Source organism: Electrophorus electricus, chromosome 8 (genome assembly GCF_041902795.1).
Source record: "Electrophorus electricus isolate QZ-2024a chromosome 8, ASM4190279v1, whole genome shotgun sequence".
In the NCBI taxonomy this organism is placed as follows: Eukaryota; Metazoa; Chordata; class Actinopteri; order Gymnotiformes; family Gymnotidae; genus Electrophorus; species Electrophorus electricus.
The window spans coordinates 25,410,001-25,430,500 of NC_137504.1; the positions used below are offsets into that span (position 1 = coordinate 25,410,001).

The 20,500-nt window shown below is 44.6% G+C and overlaps 1 protein-coding gene across 5 annotated transcripts in view; it reads left to right on the forward strand.

The window, feature by feature from the left end:
- Positions 1-5,552: 5,552 nt before the first annotated feature.
- The window catches only part of brinp1 (bone morphogenetic protein/retinoic acid inducible neural-specific 1), a 91,642-nt gene continuing 76,694 nt past the window's right edge, over positions 5,553-20,500 (forward strand). For 2 of the 5 annotated variants that reach the window (XM_081719757.1, XM_081719762.1), the window contains exon 1: positions 5,553-6,029. The gene's annotated coding sequence lies outside the window, so the exon portion shown is untranslated. Of the gene's footprint in view, positions 6,030-7,585; positions 8,318-8,352; positions 8,624-8,710; positions 8,817-20,500 lie in introns of those variants that run through there. The other 3 variants (XM_081719758.1, XM_081719761.1, XM_081719759.1) reach the window with 3 other exon arrangements.

Here is a 20,500-nt window from a genome sequence, read left to right on the forward strand (position 1 = left end):
CCATGAGCTGATTGGAACATTATCTGAGCAGAAATAGTTCATTAGCACAAGCAGTGATTTAGCTTGGGAGTTGAAGAGAAAGAAAAAACAAACAAACAAACAATGAACAAAAGATACAATGCAAAGAGCCGAAAGACAAGTCAGTGGTGGATTTAAATGTCAAACAAAATGTCACTAGTTGTACTTTTCCTTAGAAAATAAAAGAAACAAATGAACTACAAAACAGCAGACAAACAAACCCGTGGAGTGCCTCTGAGGGTGTTTGTACAGGAACTAATGACACAAGCTTATAAGGCTTCACAGCAGGAATACACACACTCATTGCTCACTTTAACAGAAATGCCTGGCTTATATCTACCCACACTTATATCTACCTTTCGATACCCTTCTATCTTATAGGCACATTTTATAAGTGTACATTTACAGAGTGCAGCCATCTGTACACTACATACATACATATACATATATACAGAACATTAAAACCACTACCCTCAGACCACCAAAACAGCTCTGACCCATCAAGGCACAGACTCAACAAGGTAGCAAGAAGTTCACAGCAGATTCTTTAAGTCCTGTGACTTGTATCGTGGCACCTCCATGGATCAGACTTGTTTTTCCAGCACATCACACAGATGCTTGATTGGACTGAGATCTGGGGAGTTTAGAGGCCAAGGCAACACTTTTAACTCTTTGTCATGTTCCTCAAACCATTCTTGAACAATCTTTGCAGTGTGGCAGGGTGCATTATCCTGCTGATAGAGTCCACTGCTGTTAGGGAATATCATTTCCAAGAAGGGGCGTATTTGGTCTACGAAAATGTTTAGGTAGGTGGTCATGTCAAATTAACCTGAATGCCATGATGCAAGGTTTCCTGATGTCCCTGCAGAACATTATCCAAAGCATCATATTGTCTTCACAAGCTTTCTGTCTTCACATAGTGCATCCTGATGTCATAGTAAGCAATGCACACACACCAGACAATGCACATGTAAGAGAAATGTGATTTATCTTTGATAAGGTGCCCAGTCCAGCTTATTTATTTGGTCCATCATCCAGTTCTGATGCTCAGTTTCGCATTGTAGTCTGCAGCTGTGAAGCCCTATAAGAAGTAAGCTCATTATATTATTATGGTCAGTATTATAATAATAGATAACCTTCTCTCCCCACGTGCATCAACTGCCTCTTTTCCACTGTAGGACCGAACAGTTCAGACAATAACCAAGTACAGACAATAACCATTGCAGTCACATTTCCACATGAACACAGTTTGTTATAGAAAGCTTGCAAACCGCACTCAGAATGGTTTTCCCAGCAGTTAGCTAACCGTGCTCAGATCGGTGTTCCCAGCAGTTACCTAACTGTGCTCAGAGGAACAGAATTGTTGGGCATAAGGCTTCACTGATTGGTTCTTCATAAATGGAGGTAGGCCCATTCTCGTTGCTTTCTCTCTCATAGCCAACATTTGGCATTTGAATATGGTCTGTACTGTTTTGCAAACTCTGCAAACAGTCAAAACAATTAAAAATGATACATCTCACCAGACACAGGCATTGACTGGAGTTGTTTAGTGACACAATAAAAATCTATTACTGCCTCATATACTTCCTGGTCCTGATTTCCAGAAAAATACTGACTGACTGGTCACTTGCTGCCTAATGTATCTCATCCCTTAACATGTGCCATTGTAACATGAATATCAGCAATCAGCAATATTCCCTTCACCTGAGTGATTTTAATGCTTTGACCAGTGTATTTGTGTGTGTGTGTGTGTGTGTGTGTGTGTGTGTGTGTGGTGTATATATATATAATATACATACATACCTTGTTTTTTCAAAGCACTTTGCTTTCACAGCTGATGAAGTGCCTCTTGTCTTAACAGCAGATTGTGTACAGGTCAGTGTGTCCACTCTTAAACAGGTAAAACACTAGCAAAGGCATATACATATACTGCAGATAGAGTGATAAAGAGCACAGAGATGAAAGGATGAAATGAGAAAGAGAGAAACAGAGACAGAAAAGATGCAGGAAAAAGGGAAAGGTCAAACTGTAGGGGGATCACATGTGGAGGTCTCAGACACTAAACGAGACCTCTCTGGCTGTTTGGTGTTGGCGCCACACACTGTAATCACTGCCTAATGACTAGTGGCTCCTCTGGCCAGTCATGCCTGTCTGTTACTGCTCCCTGCTCGGTCACTGCAGCACATCTTCCCTGCACTACAGGAAGGAAACAAACTAAACTCAAGCTCTTATATTACATCCTGAACCAGAGGCTCGGCTGAAGTTGTGCTGAGCTGTGTTCCTGTCCAAAACCCATGTACCTTTAATACTGAAGCGGAAAACATGGGGGGACCATCAGTGTGAAGTCATTAGCTTTTGGAATTCTGCTTCAGAGGAGAGGTTGTATTATGTTTCATATAAATTATTAAAATGGTCCTCAGTGACGCAACACAAACACAGTTACACTAGCCTGTACATTAGGTCCACTATAGTACTTTGTAGGATATTAAAAATTTTGTTTCAAGTCACCAGTGGAAATGTACACATGCCATAAATAAATACATTATATCAATAAGTTTTGTAATGCTATTTGATTGAAACTAAAAAAAAAAATACAGAAACATACAAATTATTCCATTATACACAAGCAAATGCAGTAAAATATATTATATAGTCTGAGAATTTAAAACTTATCAGTGGCCAGAATAGCTGTTCAACTGTCCAATTTCCAAAGTCACCATGCTAGACATATGCTTAATGGCAGTCATGTCCTCATGCTTTCAAAAGATGACACGATTACACAGGTGCATAATTTAGCAGTACATTAAGTTCTGTGCCAAATTCTGAATGTTACAGCAAATACTGGTCCCTGTAATAACATACCCTTCCCTCACACATCAGTTCTGCACTATTATAGTAGTCGTCTATCAATACAGTAAAACTGTCCATGCAAGGCCATCAATCAAATTGCCATCATATCTTATCAAAGTAGCATAAATCCTCCACGTGCTTGGCAAATTCATTTAAGTTGACCTATCTGGTTACAGTTAAACTAGCGGATGTGTGATGATTAATTTTCTTTTTCTCCCTTTTATGACTTGGCCTATAAAGCTGACCACTACGGTCAATGGAACTGCAGTCATTTGTTGACATGGATATCAATACGTGGTCTGAGGAAAAACAGCTCATTGGAGAAAAGTAAAAGGCTGAGGCCAAATTGTCTTGGACTGTGTCTGTTGTACAAATATTTCTCAGCATATTTCTCAGCATACAGTTACCTGTTCTTTGACCAGGAGTGCCCAGTTCTACTTGAGATTCATGTTACATGAAATTGGGATTAGATAGACTAACACAGTTTACCCACTATATCACCCAAAGTTGTGAACGTCTGAGTTGTGATTACGATTGCAGTGAATCTTTTTCATTTAAGAGTGACTGACCAATGGTTTGTGGCCCTTTTTAACATTAAAACATATTACTATAGGGTAGCAGATACAAACACACTTAATATGGACTTTAATTGAGTTTTTGTTCTTCATTGGCGATGCTGCTATTCTCATTATTAGTCATTTACACAGGCTACAGCAATTTTTGAGTCATAGTAAGAGTACCAGTGACTTAATCTTGCATCAAATGACCCGTTAATTATATTGTTGTTCTAAATTTATGGGTGATCATTACCCTTCTCTGGCAATTTCTTCCATTTTAATTGCTGCCATAAAACTCAGTCATTAGACATTTTGTCATCTGTATGACGCACTCAGCAATACACAGAGGCATGTTGATGGTATACCCCTGGGATTAAATGTGTTGCTAATCGCTGTCGCCAGCCATGCCAGGGTGGATGGTTGAATAATTTGTCCTAGATGTGGAGAAAATTACCACCAGGTAGTCTTTGCAGGTGAAACTGCCTTTGTGTGCCACCATTCCTTGCCTGCACTGTGACTTTCGAACTCTGGCCAAATGTCTCTTCATCAGGCTCGAGCCCTGACTAAGATGGATGAATGCTATGTCATGTTATTGATGAATGTTTCTGCCTGATGCACATCTGTATATTTGTGTGCAAATCTGCTATGAAGGTAAAACAAGACAGATTATTCCCCTAGACAGAACTGGGTTACATAAGCACTTAGCCTTAGCATTAGCAGCTTGTTAGTTTTTCAGGCACTTGTCACTCAGGTCACAGGTCAGACATCACTATTTAAAGTCTCAGTGTTGATGGTGTGTTGTCATGTCAAGCAACAGGGTTCAAACCAAAGCAATTGTAATTTATGAAGAACAGGGTATTGCTTTTCAGATAAAATTTTAGATGTATCAAATTGCCAGGGAACAACTGAAGCATAATCCTGATACCTGTATGTTTGCAATACAGCCTTGATCAGAGGTGAAAATTTATGTAAAATCAATCTCTGTCAACTATATATGATCTAATAAGGTTTACCGGCCTGACTGGTAGGAGTAATATTACAACACATTTTAAACAGCAAGCACCACTAGACAGAGAAGGACACGCGTATCAGTGCCGGAATACAGCACATTTTCTAGTCTAGTATCACTTGAAGAGTTTAAACCACAAAAGGAGGTCTTTCGCGAGACACCCTAAAGGACAGCGATCTAAATTCAGCACCACGGACAGCTCCTGTCCTTTGCTGCGTTTTGTTTAAATTGCCTCGGTTGATCTTTATCTTGCCTGAACTGGTATTACATCTGTCTATAAGGCTATTCAGAATGCAGGCCGTTTCTCCAGCATCTCACAGAAACACAATAACCACAGGACCTGTATTTTAAACCTGTACAAATATGCTATCGTCCATTTTACACACACACGCACGTACACACACACACACACACACACACACACACACACACACACACACACATATATATATATATATATATATATATATATATATATATATATATATATATATAACACGTACACACACACGCACACACACACACACACACACACACACAGACACACACAGACACACGCGCACACACGCACACACATATATATGTGTGTGTGTGCGTGTGTGCGCGTGTGCACGTGTGCGTGTGTGCGTGTGCGTGTGTGTGTGTGTGTGTGTGTGTGTGTGTGTGCCTTGAAAGCGTCCTTGATATTTCCCGAAGTACTGTTTAATGATTGCTTGCCAATCAAAAAGAAAAGTTCAGAGCGAAGAATCCAGCGCTTCCCCCACTAACAAAGCAGGTTCTTCTGCTCTCCGCTGACATTTATCAAAACAAGGCTCATATCATGTTGCAACTATAAAAATGATGTATTTTCCACACTTACCGGGTGTCCGTGATATCTTTGGACTACAACATTACAAATATGTACACATATATTAATTTATTAAAGATTATATATCGTCTCAGTTTGCATGTGAACGGTAAATTGCAGTAGCATCAAGAAATCTAGTTTCGTTCTGAGCACAAAGAAAAGTCCAAAACCACAGCTTATTAGCATAAATTCTCTCACAATAAACGCAGTTCTCACTGCCCCCCCTCCCGCTCCATACACTTGATGTGGCCCGGTCCCTCCTCTTGCTGTCTGGCATAACCGTCCTCTTCAATACAAAACTGTATCCTCGGCGCCTCCCCCTAGTTTCTCTGCTCGTTTTGCGCGTTCTTCTCAGTCTGTGTCTCAGACTACCTACCCTGACATCTGCCTCTCTCCACCTGCCGACGTTGCGCTCGCGGACGCCCTTTGCCGAGCAATACCGATCATCCCAACTCTCTGTCGGATATTTCCGCCGATCCGTCCTAGCCTCGCCGTCGTCTTTCTGCCTTAAAAAAAAAACCCAGTGTGTCCGTTTGGCGCGTTGCACACCGATGCTGATAACCTCGTCGAACCGCCGGATTTCTTCCTCTTGAGCATGAGAGGGACTGCTAACTCATCTGCAATCGAGTATCAAAGCGCGAGCCACCAGCATGAGCCGTGGATACGTATGCTCCCGCAGAAGTTTGCCACGAATGCGTTAAAACATCTCGGACCGCAGATTCTGACTACAGGAGAGAATCAGTTTTAGGTAAGTCGGCGCACTAGTTTGAAGATATGGACGGGACTAGAGGTTTGCCAGTGATTGTATTGCAGTCATGTATTAGTTATGGTGATCTTGCACTAACCGACCCTGCAGCGTGCCCTTACATAGTAACTGACCAGTTTGTGACTTTCGATTAATTGTATTTATAAAGGGGATAAACCCAAAAAGCCACTTCAAGGTTTGTTTTTGCGAAGTGCTTCGTTTCACAACATTGGCAGTTTGTTCACAGTCTTTTTCCGCGTAGGCTATATAGCAGGTTCGCTGACTGGGCAGTGGTGACACCCGAAAGATAGTGCACGTCTTAGGTTGCATATGTACTCTAGCTCTGTAAACAATGTATTATAAACGGCTGAACGGGCCATGCGAAGCGAAAAATAATGCAGAGGAGACAGTCTTTAGAAAGAGGGAGAGAGGGACGGACTATTTGAGAGAAATCTGTTTTCCGTCCACGCATCTTGTCTCCGATTCACCTTCGTAGCATTAAAAAAAAAAAACCCATCAAAAAAAAACAACATCAAAAAGCCTTTGCGTTCAGGTTGCGTGGTACGTTTGCGAGTAGTTTGTGTAAGCATGTATCACAGATGTCAGCCGTGAATGCATTTGCATTAAAAGATGCGCTTTCAACGCTGTTTGAGTAGCAGAGTCGCAGCACTTACCACCTGCGCAATAGAGCACAAAACTTCCATTAAGTGGCTTCCCACAAAAAAACCCAACCAAACAAAAAAAACAAAAAACTAAAAAAAAAAAAAACCCCAGTTGGCGACTTGCAGCAATTTGTCATGGATAAAACGTGAATTTCCAAAATAATAGCATAATAGCATCTAAGATGCACAATACAGTAGGTTAAAATACAGTATGTGAAAAAATACAGTAGGTGGAAAGGTTTCATATGGAGAGTTATGCCAGTGCTCCGGGGCAGAATTTGTGACAGAAGCAATATTCAGGTTTTTCGAGCGACCTGTCCTCATCATTTTAAGAACATTTTATGCGTTCTCGTCACGGCTTGCGTTTCCTAACTTTACATACAGGCTTCAACGGTTTCATTTTTCTCATGGGAAATATATAAAAAGTAGAAAGCCATCATGACAGCACAATTGCATATGCGACAGTGTCGCAGCTGACTGCACTGTAAAGGCAGGATGAAACTCATTACGGATGTACACACTCCGGAGGAAAGCGGTGACAACAAGGTCCGCGCGATGTTTATGCATACAGCATGCGCCGATGACGACGGCACAGATCGCGCTGAAAGGACCGCAACCGGAAAAAAACCCCGTGAGGAGCACATATGCGAGTGCACTTCTTACGGTCAACTGCGGGGGGAGCTCGCGCACTTTTGCGTTCGACGTCAAATTTGACTTTTCAGTTCTTGAGTATTTACGATAGATAGTTTCAAAACAGGTGGAGAAGTGCGAGTCTGTGAATCGCTTTAATTAGGCCTTTGTGACCTGAAAGAATTTCGCGAACGCGTTGTACTATTAAGGGCAGTTCCTTACATTTCACCGTCAATAGCTTAAATACGAGCCTGTGCTAATTATTAACGAATGCAAAGGTTCATCAGCTAAGGTGATTTTGTGCATAGGTCATCCTACATCTCAGTTCTTTATTGTCACTTCAGATTAGGTCAGCAGGGGATATAACCATCTACAGTGTGGACTCTTGGTAACCGCATTCATGTCCATATACAAAGGTAGCACTTTCTAAAATTCATCTGGCTGTGCCATGCATTTCACACCTTCTCTGCGATGTTACGACCCAACATCTTCGTCCTACAATCACGCTACACCCACTGAAAATGCCAGCCGTAGCTTAAGGCAAACACCTGCCTTTCCACATCACCGAGACCTTACAAACAACCCTCTGAAAAGTCCTCGGGTGTGTGTTGCTGCATAATGTTCTCCAGCCGGTGCCGCTCCGGGTGATAGACTGACTCCTACCTGCTGCTGCCATGATTACAAAAAAGGCAAATAAGCAAGAGGACCCATTGTTGGGTAACGGGCCAAAGAAGACCAGCCTCTCTGCTGTTGCAGACATTCTATCGCACTCTCCATGCAGACGGTGTGCCCAGGCCTGGGACAGATCGTCTCTGTGCCAGGCTGGCCCGGAATATTAACTAGCGTCCTGTTTTGGCAGAGCGAATAATAAGCACTGTCTTCCCCTGGCAGGAGTCCCCGGTGTTTGGTCCCAGTAGCTGAGTTGTGAAAGGGCTAGTGGATGCAGCTGCTCAGCCTGGCCCTCCAATGCCCACGGAGATGGATGCTTTGGCGGAGGAGGTGTGTGGCTTGCCTGTTTGCGAGGGGTTTTATGGCCGTGTTTTCTTTTGATTGATTGATTTATTTTGGTTAACGTGCGTCCCCGAGAAGTGGGTGTGACGTGCGGTGTTGCAATAGTCGGGTCTCCAGCTGAATGGTTCGAGCCAACATTGGGTGGGGCTGGAGAAGCTCGTTAGCCACTAGCGCAGCGCTCAAAGAATTTGCGAGCACTAATAAGCAATAATGACACCCTCTGAGACTGTGGACATTGCTGAGACACAGAGCCCTGCGATGTGGCATGAACCCCAGCTGTAGAGGCCAGCGATGGTGGGTTTGCTAAAGGATTTGCACTCGTTGTAGTTGTTGTTGGGTTTTTTTGGATGAAGGTATGAACTTTACCATATTATGCTTCAGAAATCGCACCACTGCTGACCACGGTCCCGCATACGGCCTCGGTCCAATATCAAGCAGGAGAGAGAGGCTCCCACTGCAGTGGACCTTAAGACAAGACCTTAAGCAGGTAGTATTACACAATCTCTGTAGGATCTTGTAATTGTGCTTAGCATGGCAATAATTGAGCCTTTGGATTCATTAAACATTATTTATATATATCTTTGTGTTAACTGATAAATAAATCATTTCAGAAGCATGCAAAATTAATAAAAACAAAAGAATCAGTCTTTTATGAAAAATGATTAATATTACTTTGGAGGCTTCAAAGGGGGTTAAATAAAAAAGAAATTGACAGTGGTGGGCTGGGAAGCTGGGAGTTATTATGGAAGGCAGCTGAAGTGGGTTTGAAAGCTTGTGTAGGGCTTAAAAGTCAAGGGATTTAGAAGTTTTCTCATCAAAAGCATGTGGACGTATCAGGGCTGGGTTGGAGTTATTGAACTTAGACACTTAATGAAGTGACAGTAAGGTTCCAGTTTAACAGACTGACCCATAACATATATGCATGCTCTCTCTCTCTCTCTGTAATGCTGTGGTTGAAATCTGCGCTGAGCACACTGTGGTTGCTGTTAAAAAGAATATTTTGTTTTATGAAAAAGATTGATTGTGGATTCATTAAGTATGAATGTGGTGGGGCATTTATGTAAACTTCTTATTTAAACGGCAAGTGGCAAACAGGTGAAGACAGAGGAGAGAGAGAGAGAGAGAGAGAGAGAGGGAGAGAGAGAGAGAGAGAGAGAGAGAGAGAGAGAGAGAGAGGGAGAGAGAGAGAGAGACAGAGAGAGAGAGAGAGAGAGGGAGAGAGAGAGAGAGAGAGAGAGAGAGAGATTACAGGGAAAAGAAAATGTACTTATGTATTAATAAAATGTAGTTTACAGGTAGACAATATTTCAGGCCATCCTACTATTGCAGTCAATATAGAATTGCTGTTATATTCTTCTTGGGAAATACAAGGCAATTAAAAGATAACAATGAAAAGTGGACTTTAAATCCTCAGAGGTGTTTAGGATTTTGGATCTTTTTCCATTTTTGTCAGTTGATAGGCCATTTATTACATCACTCTTTCCAGCGAGTTGGACTTGTTTCTGTCAGAGCATATTTCTGGTGAGGCCATACCAGTTCTATCATGTTATATCTAAAATGCTTATGTGACATTGCTGACTACATTGCATTCCAGAACTTTTTATTTTTCTGAGCCAAAATTACGAGCCAGCTATAGTGGCAGTTCCCAAACCTTCTTTCTTTCTCCTCCTTGATAACGCTTAATACTGCCTCAACTTAGCCTGATGTAAAATACAAACAGATCAACAAGAGGTTACTGAGGAAATGCATTTCACGTAATCAAGAACAACATAATATTGTGAAATGGAGTTTCACGATTGCAAGTGTCACGCTGTTGCAAAGTATGTAGCACAGTTGTCCTTTAAGATGTTTAAGAGCACTGCGTGTGGCCACAGGCACTTTGATATTGGTCATGTAAGATAAGCTGATAAGCTGAACATGCACAGATCAGTCTTGTTTCCTTTTTTTTTGGCCTTCATCTCCATATCTGATCCCAAATTGACCTTCAAGTTCACTGATGCATATGCAGAGAATATGAGTCAGAGCCCGCTGTGCGCGCTCCTCGAACAGCCAATTGGATTTCCTCTTACAGGCACCTTTATGTAAATGGCACCGCTGTAGAAAAAAATATCAGTTTTGATTACAGCACACTTGGCAGGGCTGAGCGTGGCTTTGCGCAGCTAGAGAGAAAGTGCAAGACAGAGGCGTGCTACCAAGTGTTTGGCCACTGCTTTGCTGTTATTCATAAATTATTAAAAGCCTTGGATATTTGCAGTGATTAACCTCAATATTTCTTACAATTATGTAATTAAAGGGCGGAGAGAGAGGCTACCCAAAGTCGGCCGCCGAACTTGGCGGGTCCCCTGCTTGCTGAGACTAAGGCAGGACAAGCGGTGGAGCTAGGGCCAGGGAGGCTCCTCCCATCTACACCATAGAAGGTGTGATGGGCACCAGCTGCTCTTCAGTTGCTGTTGCCCCGCAGAGGCTTGTGGGATTATTAATAAACAAGGGCAACCTGTAGGTGTTTTTTTTTTTTTGCACGGGGGGTGTGTAGGGAATCCTGCCAGCTGGCTCCCTCTCTCTTCACCCCTATGCATCCCTCCACACACCCTCACAAGCAGTCAGCACCTGCCAGCCGCCTGAAATATGAAAAAGGCTGTTTCGGAGCTTCAGAAGCGCTGCGGTCTTCTGCCCAGGCCTGAATGGCGTCTGCTCCAGTTGAAACGCTGCCGAGCTGAGCCCTCCCTGCCCGTCTGTGCACGCCGTCTGCAGGCCGGGGGCGTGGCGCGTGCCTGTCGCATGCACGCCGAGGCCGAGTCTGGACCCCCCCCGTTTATCTTCCCACTTAAAAGGACAAGTTAAAAGACACTGGCCTCTACCATAAAGGCATTCTGGGTGTATAATGTGAAAAGTTGGTGGTTGGTGGGAACTGGACTTATGTTCATTCCTGGAAACACAGCACCCACGGCCATTCCCCTAAGATTGTACGCACCTTATTGATCATTTAGAACAAAAAGTTGAGTATTTTTAGGTATTTGAGAAAATCCTGTGGCTTTATTGGCCCTTGGGCAACCTTTGCTTCTTGCAGATGATGGACATTTATGCACACAAACACACACAAAAATCACCTTGGTAATTGACTTAATTCCAGGAGGCTGGTGCCTGAATATGAAACAACTCCTTATGAGCATGGCTAATGTGCATCGCCTTATTAGGAGCGCTCGTTCGGAAAGCTCTCTGCACTGTTATTTTACTGGCAGCAGGCTGAGAGATGGTAGGCTGGATGGAGAATGCTTAATGTAGTGGAGGGAGCAAGCGTGACTCAGCATAATGTGGCAGCCTCAAAGAGCCTCTCCACAGACACAACGTTCCAGCTCTTGAGATCTCCCTCACCACGCTGCAGATAGGAAGAGCCCGGATCAGATTAACATTTGCACTCTGCACTGAGCCCGGACTGGAGTGGAGGTTTACGGGAGCTGTGTCCAGATCAGAGACCTGTGCAGAGTCACACATTACAGGGATAGATGGACTCAGAAGGAAAGGGCAGACTAAACTACTGGCCGTTATGAGTTTGCTTTTGTTCGTCTGCACTGCAGAGCACATCCTGTCTCCCCCGTTTCCCTTCCTTTTATTTTAGTCACGTCTGGTCTATAAGTATCTGCGAAATGTATATTGAAATTACGAGTGGTCATGAAAAAGTTGCAAGTTAGTTACTGTGTGGTGTTGCAGCTATCTTCCTTTATGCTGACTCGGAGTCAGAGCTGGAGTCACGGATGGGCTGATTAAGAGTTCCTCTCTGTCTGGTGCTTAGATAAGGCCCAGTCTCTTCAGCTGCTTTGTGGCAGACAATGCTCTTAACACCCTCAGAGAGTCCTGCATCCCAAAACTAAACCGCATCATCAGCCAAGAATAGCGAGAGAGAGAGGGAGAGGGTAGAGATAGAAAGAGACAGGGAAAGATAGAGAGAGAGAGAGAGAGAGAAAGAGGGAGAGAGAGATAGAAAGAAAAGAAAAAGAAAAGAAAAGAGAGAGAGGCACAGTTAAAAGCAGGATCTAGACCTACTGAGACTTCCACAGTGACGTGGGAGCTTGCCTGAGGTTTTGGTGTGAGCAGTGTGCTTGATTTACCCATAATTACCCAGTACTATTTCCTGTGTCTTGGCCTCTGCCTCTGAGAAGAGGACCAGCCATTCTTTAATGTTGTCACTTCCCTTGACTATGGAGCAGGAGGTTGGGAAGTACCTATTAGAGGAGGGAAATTGCAGGGGGCTCTTCTTTTGCCCCTTCTGGATGGGTTGAGAGATGGAGAAGGAGAAAATAATGGGAAGAGAAGAGAGGAGGAGAAGGGAGGGAGGGGGGGGTAAGCTAAAAGCATAGAGAGCCTCTAAAAGTGCACAGCACCCCAGAGAGTTTCTCAGGCTGCGTCCTCCAAATATCAACCCAGGGAATACTGTGGAGCCGCCATTAGCAAAGCAGGAAGTGAGGTAGAAGTGCACCAGTTCTCTTATGGAGGCCTGATTTCACATGACACCGAGAGCAGGCCCGCAGCGACGTCTAGACACATTGAAAGACGATTATATCAGGATTAAGGGGGATTGATTATTTATGGGATATTACAGACTCATAGATAGGCATGCTCACTTAGCCTTTCATAAATGTTGTTGGAGCCAGAGTCATTGTGCCAAGTCTTTTTTACCCATATACAGGCAGGATATAAGCTAGCAAGAGTGAGCCAAGCACTGCTTTGTAGGCACTCGGCTTTGCAGACACACTGCTAGCATAAGACAGGCCACTGGTATGCCCATGTAAAGCGTGCCTTAATGCATTAGGTTACGCGAAACCCATTTTTATCATGGCCATTCCATAGCTTGAATAATGCCAAAGTGAGCATGTGTGCCCAGTATGTAGAAAGTAGCTCTCGTTGGGCCAGCTGTGCTTAGCGTAGGGTGTGATGTTTTGCAAAGCTCTGACATTTTGATGTTCGTCCTAACTCTGGCGTGTCTTATAAATCAGCATTTTTGAAGGTGGTGTATTTTTCATGCTAAGCAATAATGTATCAGACACAAACACTGATAGGCACCGAGCAGAATGGCGCGTCTCCGTTGTAACGAGCACAGGTCTTCTGATGGGGGATCAGCTCTGGAGCTCTCCACTAGCCCAGATGATTTAATGGAGCCATGTTCAGATAAATCATTACCTTCCGGAACACACTTATGCATTTTTCAACTGTGATCTATTGTTTTTCTTGTGCTGACTCTATTTATACTGAAAACTGTGTGTGCCAACACATGCACAAATACACACACACACACACACACACACACACACACACACACACACATACACACACACACACAAAAACACACACACACAATCTGAAAACAGAGAAATCAATCACTTGTAAGCATTTAACAAAAATGCATTTGAAACATTAATAGAAGGGACCGCTAATGGAGCAGTTTGTTACGACTTTCCATCAGGCCGGCATTCTGGTTAGCTGTGCTGTGGATAGTCCACGTGCAGATTTGGACGACAGAGCTTGTGCAGATGTATGACAGTAGCTGGAATGTGCCTTCATGCCTCCCCATTACAAAACAGAGAACATGACCCAAATGTCAGGGATGCAGCATCCAAGAACTATATGTATCCGTGCTGTGTTTGACTCTAAAGCGCTGATTCAGCTGGGGCAAGCACACAAACACACGCACGCACGCACACACACACACACACACACACACACACACACACACACACACACACACACACACACACACACACAAACACACACACACACACACACACTCACAGGCACGCACACATGCACACACACCCCTCCCTCCATGCTGTCTAGTTGTGCTGCTATTTCTAATGATCGTAGGCCAGGGGAGGGTGAAGCCAACCGAGGATACTGCCAACTTTCGCCTCAGTCAGCACTCCACCAACAGAGAGCAGGCAAGAGTCTTTCTCAGCCAGAGCTTGAGTTTATGTGGAAGATGTGTTTGAGTTCTCACACTCGGAGAGAGAAGTGCCAAAAGGACATAAATCCTGCATGACAAAAAAGGCAAGTGCTCTTTTCTTGAGTATTTTCTTCAGCTGCATTTGTAAAATTCTTAAAAGACACTCTTACACAGCTACATTGGGCCTTAACACATATATTACATATACTATATCAAAGCATTTAACAAATCCAGCATTCTCTTTGGCCTTTAAGTTACATCCCCCAAATACTAAGACACTCAATATCATATATTAAGCTTAAAGTGTTACAGTTCCCTCTGTGGCAAAACTCATTTCGTCTTTTCTGATGGATTACTACCCAAGTGGATCTAAGGGCAGAGATGGACCACTCATTAAAACAAATACGGCGCAATAAGGCTATGAATGTTAGTGCATACCCCCCCCCCCCCCCCCCAAAAAAAGAGGCGCTTTTGTTGCAGAAACGTCTGCTTTTTCTGGAGGTGTATGACGTGGCCACGCTCTCCCCTGGCACAGTAAGCGAACCCTGCAAATCTGGCCTATGAATAATTTAGCACTCCGAGACTCCTCTCATTTGCCGGATATAAGGCAGGAATTTATTCCGCAGCGGCGGGGTTATAGACAAAACTTCCCATCTGCGAACATTTCGAGCGCGGCCTCCTCGCTCTCGATGTGCTTCTGACGCGTCGGCGATACTTTGCTACCTGCTGAAAGGCGTGATTGGCTGCCTCTTTAAACGAGGGCTTGACTTAGATGTGTGCATGGCTATAAAAAGATGATTGAGCTCTTGGGACGTTGCAGCGGCAGAGCAAGGTTTCAAAGATGTTGCACAGGGTCACGAGCAGTCTATTTTAGGCACGAACACCAGCTACATGAAGTGCCACAGTAAAATTGGACAGTTAAATATCTACGATGTAATGTATATACAGTTTCAGGTTGCACAGGGATTCGTTGTCACACCATTCTAGTCATCCTGTTGTATTGTAAACAAACGCAGTCACCGCCCAACCAATAGAATAGTCAGGCCCTTAATTAACGGCCTGCTCTTATTTTTCTTTTCTTGATTTCCCAGAAATCCCTAGAAATGCCTCTATTAATGGGAACGAAACTGTGCCGTCTCCATAGCTGTGCGCTCAGTCGTTAACTCATGCATCACATTGTTTTCCTGCTCCACTCATGGGAAGGAGTTGTTCAGTATATTTAGGCCAAATCACACCCCAAGAAAACATTTTTAATTTGCGCCCCCCAAAATACACACGTCACAACTTGCTCACAACTCCATTTGCCATGCTGTGCTTTGGCATCAGCTGGCATCAATAAAAGACGACATTAATAATTTACAAAAATACAAAACCCTCGAGAAACACCCCCCCCCCGAGAGTGTGTAAAGCAAACCAAAACATTTTACTAGGGCCCTGCTCGTATGTGAATGCTCTTCGTCTGTGCTCAAGACATGAGGCCTTCACTATTGCTACTATAGAAGACTTACAGTTGTTGATTAGGCTAATAAGCTGCATTGCTGTAGGGGGAAAAGGAATTAAAAGAGCGATTATTTCTGATGCTTCGGCAAATTGCTAATGCCAGTATTTTTAGCGGTGTCATGCTTCAGGCGTAGGCCAAAGATAGAATAACACTGCATTGACGTTTTGATTGTGGTTTTTAAAGGGGCACACACACACATATATCATTCTTTATCTGTTTACCATTTGGCCACAGGGCCAAGCTAACATGTCAATACAGTTTAGACTCATGTGTCCCTTTTTTCTGTTCAGAGCCTTTGCTTTGTGAAAATACCACAGTGCCATCCCCCAACTCTGCTCTTGGCCAAAATGTACCAAAGCAACCGTCAGACGAGGAAGACCAAGAAGGCGGTATTGATTCAGTTTTCTTGGCTTTTATGAACAGGTGCAACACATGCAGCCTGGGCTGAACTCCTTAGATACCGCGCTATGCACCCCCGAGGCTTCACGCAGGACTGTAGTCCACGATATCCACAGTGAAGAAGACTCACAAACTCCACTTCAGAACCACTAAAAAACAAACAATGAACAATAAAATGTCGACTCATTAAATTTCAAAAGTAAGAATGTTATATTTATGCATGGTTATAAATTCCTGAACTTTGACCCATTCGTCTCCTTGCCACCGTCCCTCGTACATGGATGGACAACGTCTGTGGAAACAGCGAGGTCAGCTCTCTGTGCACACTCCACATGCACACCTGCTGAGACAGGAAGGAAAGAAGCAAAAAAAACCGGCTCTGCTGTGCAACTCTGCCTAATCCCTGGGATGCAGCCACAGTGGCAGAGGTGTGTCCAAATCACCAGTTTCAGACAACAAGCTGTTGAACTCGCCGTCGCTCATTGTAATTATCGGAGTGCATAAGCTGCTAGACTAATTCCAGGTACTTTGCTGCAACAGCAAAATGGCATGATTTATTAGTGGGCTCAGAGATAACAGTGAGGGAGGGACAAGAACCTCCTTAGTTTTTCATTTATTTAGGGGTGGTGCCCTTTTCACTTACAGAACCTCTTCGCATCTTCGACTTAGCAAACACACTCCCAGTGACGGTGACAGCTATTTGCTATTTACAAGAATTATGCCTCGAGAACTGTTAACGATATGACCGATGAATCCTGATGTCTTATATCCAAATACTGTGCAGATGCCGGATACATCTGAAAATAGAAAAGCTGACGTGAAGGAATTTAGTCCGGGTGCCATGTGCTCAGGCACGAGACTTTAGAGAATCAAGGAGTAAAACTGCTTCCTACTGTAAATCTGACATTGCCCTCCTGCACTGACCTTGCAAAAATGTCCACTCCCCCGCACCCCCTTTTTGGGCTCTGTGTTTATGTCTATTCAGAAGTGAAGCCAAATTGTCTTGCTGATTATTTTTTGTGTCCGGTCGAGGCAGAGATGATTATGATTGTCAAGAGAGCCCTTGATACCAGCACAGTTGCTGCTCTGAATTGTCTCCAGCTCTCCGAAGCATTCCCGGCGAAGAGTGATCTCTGGGAATCGCACCATTGCAGAAAGGGACTGGCCAAGCACGAGGACAGAGTCGGAACAGCAGACGGCACCAGCAGACGGCCCGATGCATTTTCACGCAGAGCTAGCTGAAGTGATCGGCAATGGCTGGTTTGGTTTTCATCACCGGGCACGCAGCAAATCATAATTGCAGTGGATTATGTAATTTTGTTTGCCAAACTCGCACTTTGCTCACAAAGACACTGGGAAAATGAGACTAAACCGCTATCGGTGAGACATCAGTCACTGCAGTCAGAAGAAGACTGGATGATGGGAAGTGGAACAAGGCAGCTCTGCTTCTTAGCGCAACACTACAGAGCAGCTCTGATGCCCCATCCCAGCAGCCTGCATGCGTACCCTCGGCACGGTACACATGGAACACGTGTGAATCTGGAGGCACAGGGCTACCAAATCAAATTAAAACATCAGTGTGGTCTGTGCATATTCATGAGGCAGCCAGCACAGCAAGTGTGGCACATTTCACCTGGAGGTGTAGAGCCTTCCGCAATGCTCCATCTCCAGGCAACCGAGAGCAGCGTGCAAGCTTATTACGCCATCTGCCTCCTGTCCCGGGGGATCGCTGATTTATGGAAGCCCCCCCCCACCCCCCCACGCAAACTATCATGCAAAACCACATTTAAATAAGAGCAGTGGGCAGGCCATGCAGTCGTTTGAGGTCTTTCTCTCTGCAGGCAAAGAAGGCAAGCATGAGCCCCATGGAGAGAGGCTTCCTCACCACGTCGGCGGCTGCGGAGTTGGCGGTGACTACTGGCAGACAGCGGGGGGGGTCAGGGGCGGGGGATGATGTGAAACGGAGGACGAACACAGCAGGCCTTGAGGGAAACGAGGTCAGTAAATTCAGGCGGGCGTGCCAGCTGACGCCTCAGGAACCGAGCGGAGCCCGGGCCGATAATAACCCACGGCGCCGGCGGGCTGCAAAACTCCACTCCTTAAAGCAGAGAATGTCCCTGCCTCCTGAGATGTCTGCAGATGCTTCACGTTCTCCAACTGGGCTGGAGGAGGGGTCGGGGGAGGGGAGGGGAGGGGTGGTGGGCGGGGGAAGGTGGGAGCCGGCAACAAACGCTGGCTGTGTTCAGAAGCTTTGCAGCGATAGGTCAGGGCTGACGAGGCCACAGAGGAAATCTCTGAACAAGCGCTCCTATTTCATGATTTGTAGGGTCGGCACGGCGATGCGCGTCTCAGAGAGGTGAGGTGAGGCATGGCGACAGCGGAGGCAGAGCCTGTGGAGCTGCACGCTGCGAAATTCCGGCTCATTTTGCTAAGGATGCCGATGACAGCAGGGTGGCTTTCATGGTTCCTTTTTTTCCGCAGATCAGCGGTATCTCGTTGGGAAAGGGTGTTGGAGGGGTCGTCCAGCCAGGGCTTGATAAACGGGGTAATTTCCAGCCCATATTTGTGGCGATAAACTGGGCCCCTACAGTTCAGTCGGAGTCTCCTGATTAGAAGCACCTGCCCGCCGGCAGAGCCGAGGCACATTGCATTTCTGACAGCACAGACAGGCCTGTTTTCCCCCCCCTGCCTTTGCACTGTTATGAGAAATATGAGTCAGGTAGTGGTAGCAGGAGGCATGCACATCAGTCTCATTCCACAGGTAATTAGACAGTATCAACAACACAGGAGCTTTCAAATTGCAACTAATTTAGTCTTCAGCCCAACCTGACTTTATTAGTAAAAGCGCAGCTAGCCCGCTCTGCAGCCCTTCCCTTGCCTGACATGCGCACATTTGCATGTTAAACAGGTGTATATAGAGATTTATGTACGAAACGTCAAACACAAACAGCCGCCCACAACCTCTCAGCCGCTCTGCCCATGTCAGCCTGCTGTGAATCATTCCTGCCGGTGCTGCTGCCTGTGCTCACACGGGTGGCGGCTCTTGACATTTACACGTGTGAAGAGCAGAACGTATGTAGCGTGGGTCGTGCCTGAGGCAGCCGCGCTCGTCCGCTGGCCGTCCGTCCGTCGGAGAGGGGGCGGGTCACACATGGGCTCAAGGAAGCCAGTTGGCTTGGAGCACTTCACGACAAACGGCTGGAGCTGATGGAAGGTTGACACGAAACGGACCGTGGAGTTCCAAGAGCTGTGTGTGGACGGGAGAAGAGGATTCTAGGATTTACAGCAACAAACAGCAGAGGCTCCCTGTGTTGGCCAAGCCACTCATTTTTAATCCGTGGTGTTGGCAGAACATCGCTGTACTTTTCACCTCTCTTCTAGTGCTCTTAACAGGAATCAATAAAAAAATCTTTTTTTGGATGCTTACATGCACAATAGCAATTATTCAAACCCTGCTTCATTACTGTTACTACATAATGAGACACATGGAACTACCAGGGTGAACAGAGCTCAAACCAATAAACAATGGGCATTTTAAACTTGAAAATTAAATTAAAATGAATTAAACTAAATTAATTAAAATTAAATGATGACAATAGTGATTAATCTATGAATCAGTATGATCCCCCTCATGGCCACACTGCCCTTGACTTTATATACAGTGACATATTAGCCTTCAATTCAAATTCATTTATGTCATATAACTGTTTATGATGTTGGTAATGTCCACTGTGCATGCTAGCCTTTCATGACACCTGCGCTACTTCTCCGTCTTTTCCTTCTCATTCCCCCATTTTAGTCGTGTGTTGCCCTGCTTTGGTGAGAAAAAAAATCTGATTCCATATTAAATGATATCTTATTTATGGATGTAATGGCATGAACCATAAATGGCAGCCTAAGCACCAGAAGAAACTTGTGTTTCCTGTTATTTGTTTTTGTGAGTTTTACTATTGATATTACTAATGTTTTTGTTTACTGATTTCTACAAACAGGAAAGTTTTTACCTGTAGATGCTGTTTTCATGAATGATGCTTCAACAAGGCACCCTGCCTTACAAATCAGACAGGGCACTTAGGCTTAGAAGACGTTTTTGGGGCGGCATATATGCTAATTCACATGAGCGTCTCATGAGTGCGTGCTCTTGTATAAATAGAGATGTTTATGAACGTAATGTAGGACAATTTGGTGAACGCAAGAGCATTTGCTGATGTGGCAGTTACGTGAGCTGACATCATGACAAAAATATGCCAAATTTAGCACAAGAATATGAAAATCTTCTTGCATGAGGACTGTTGTTATATAACACAAAAAAAGAGCCAAGAGGATTGGTGCAGGA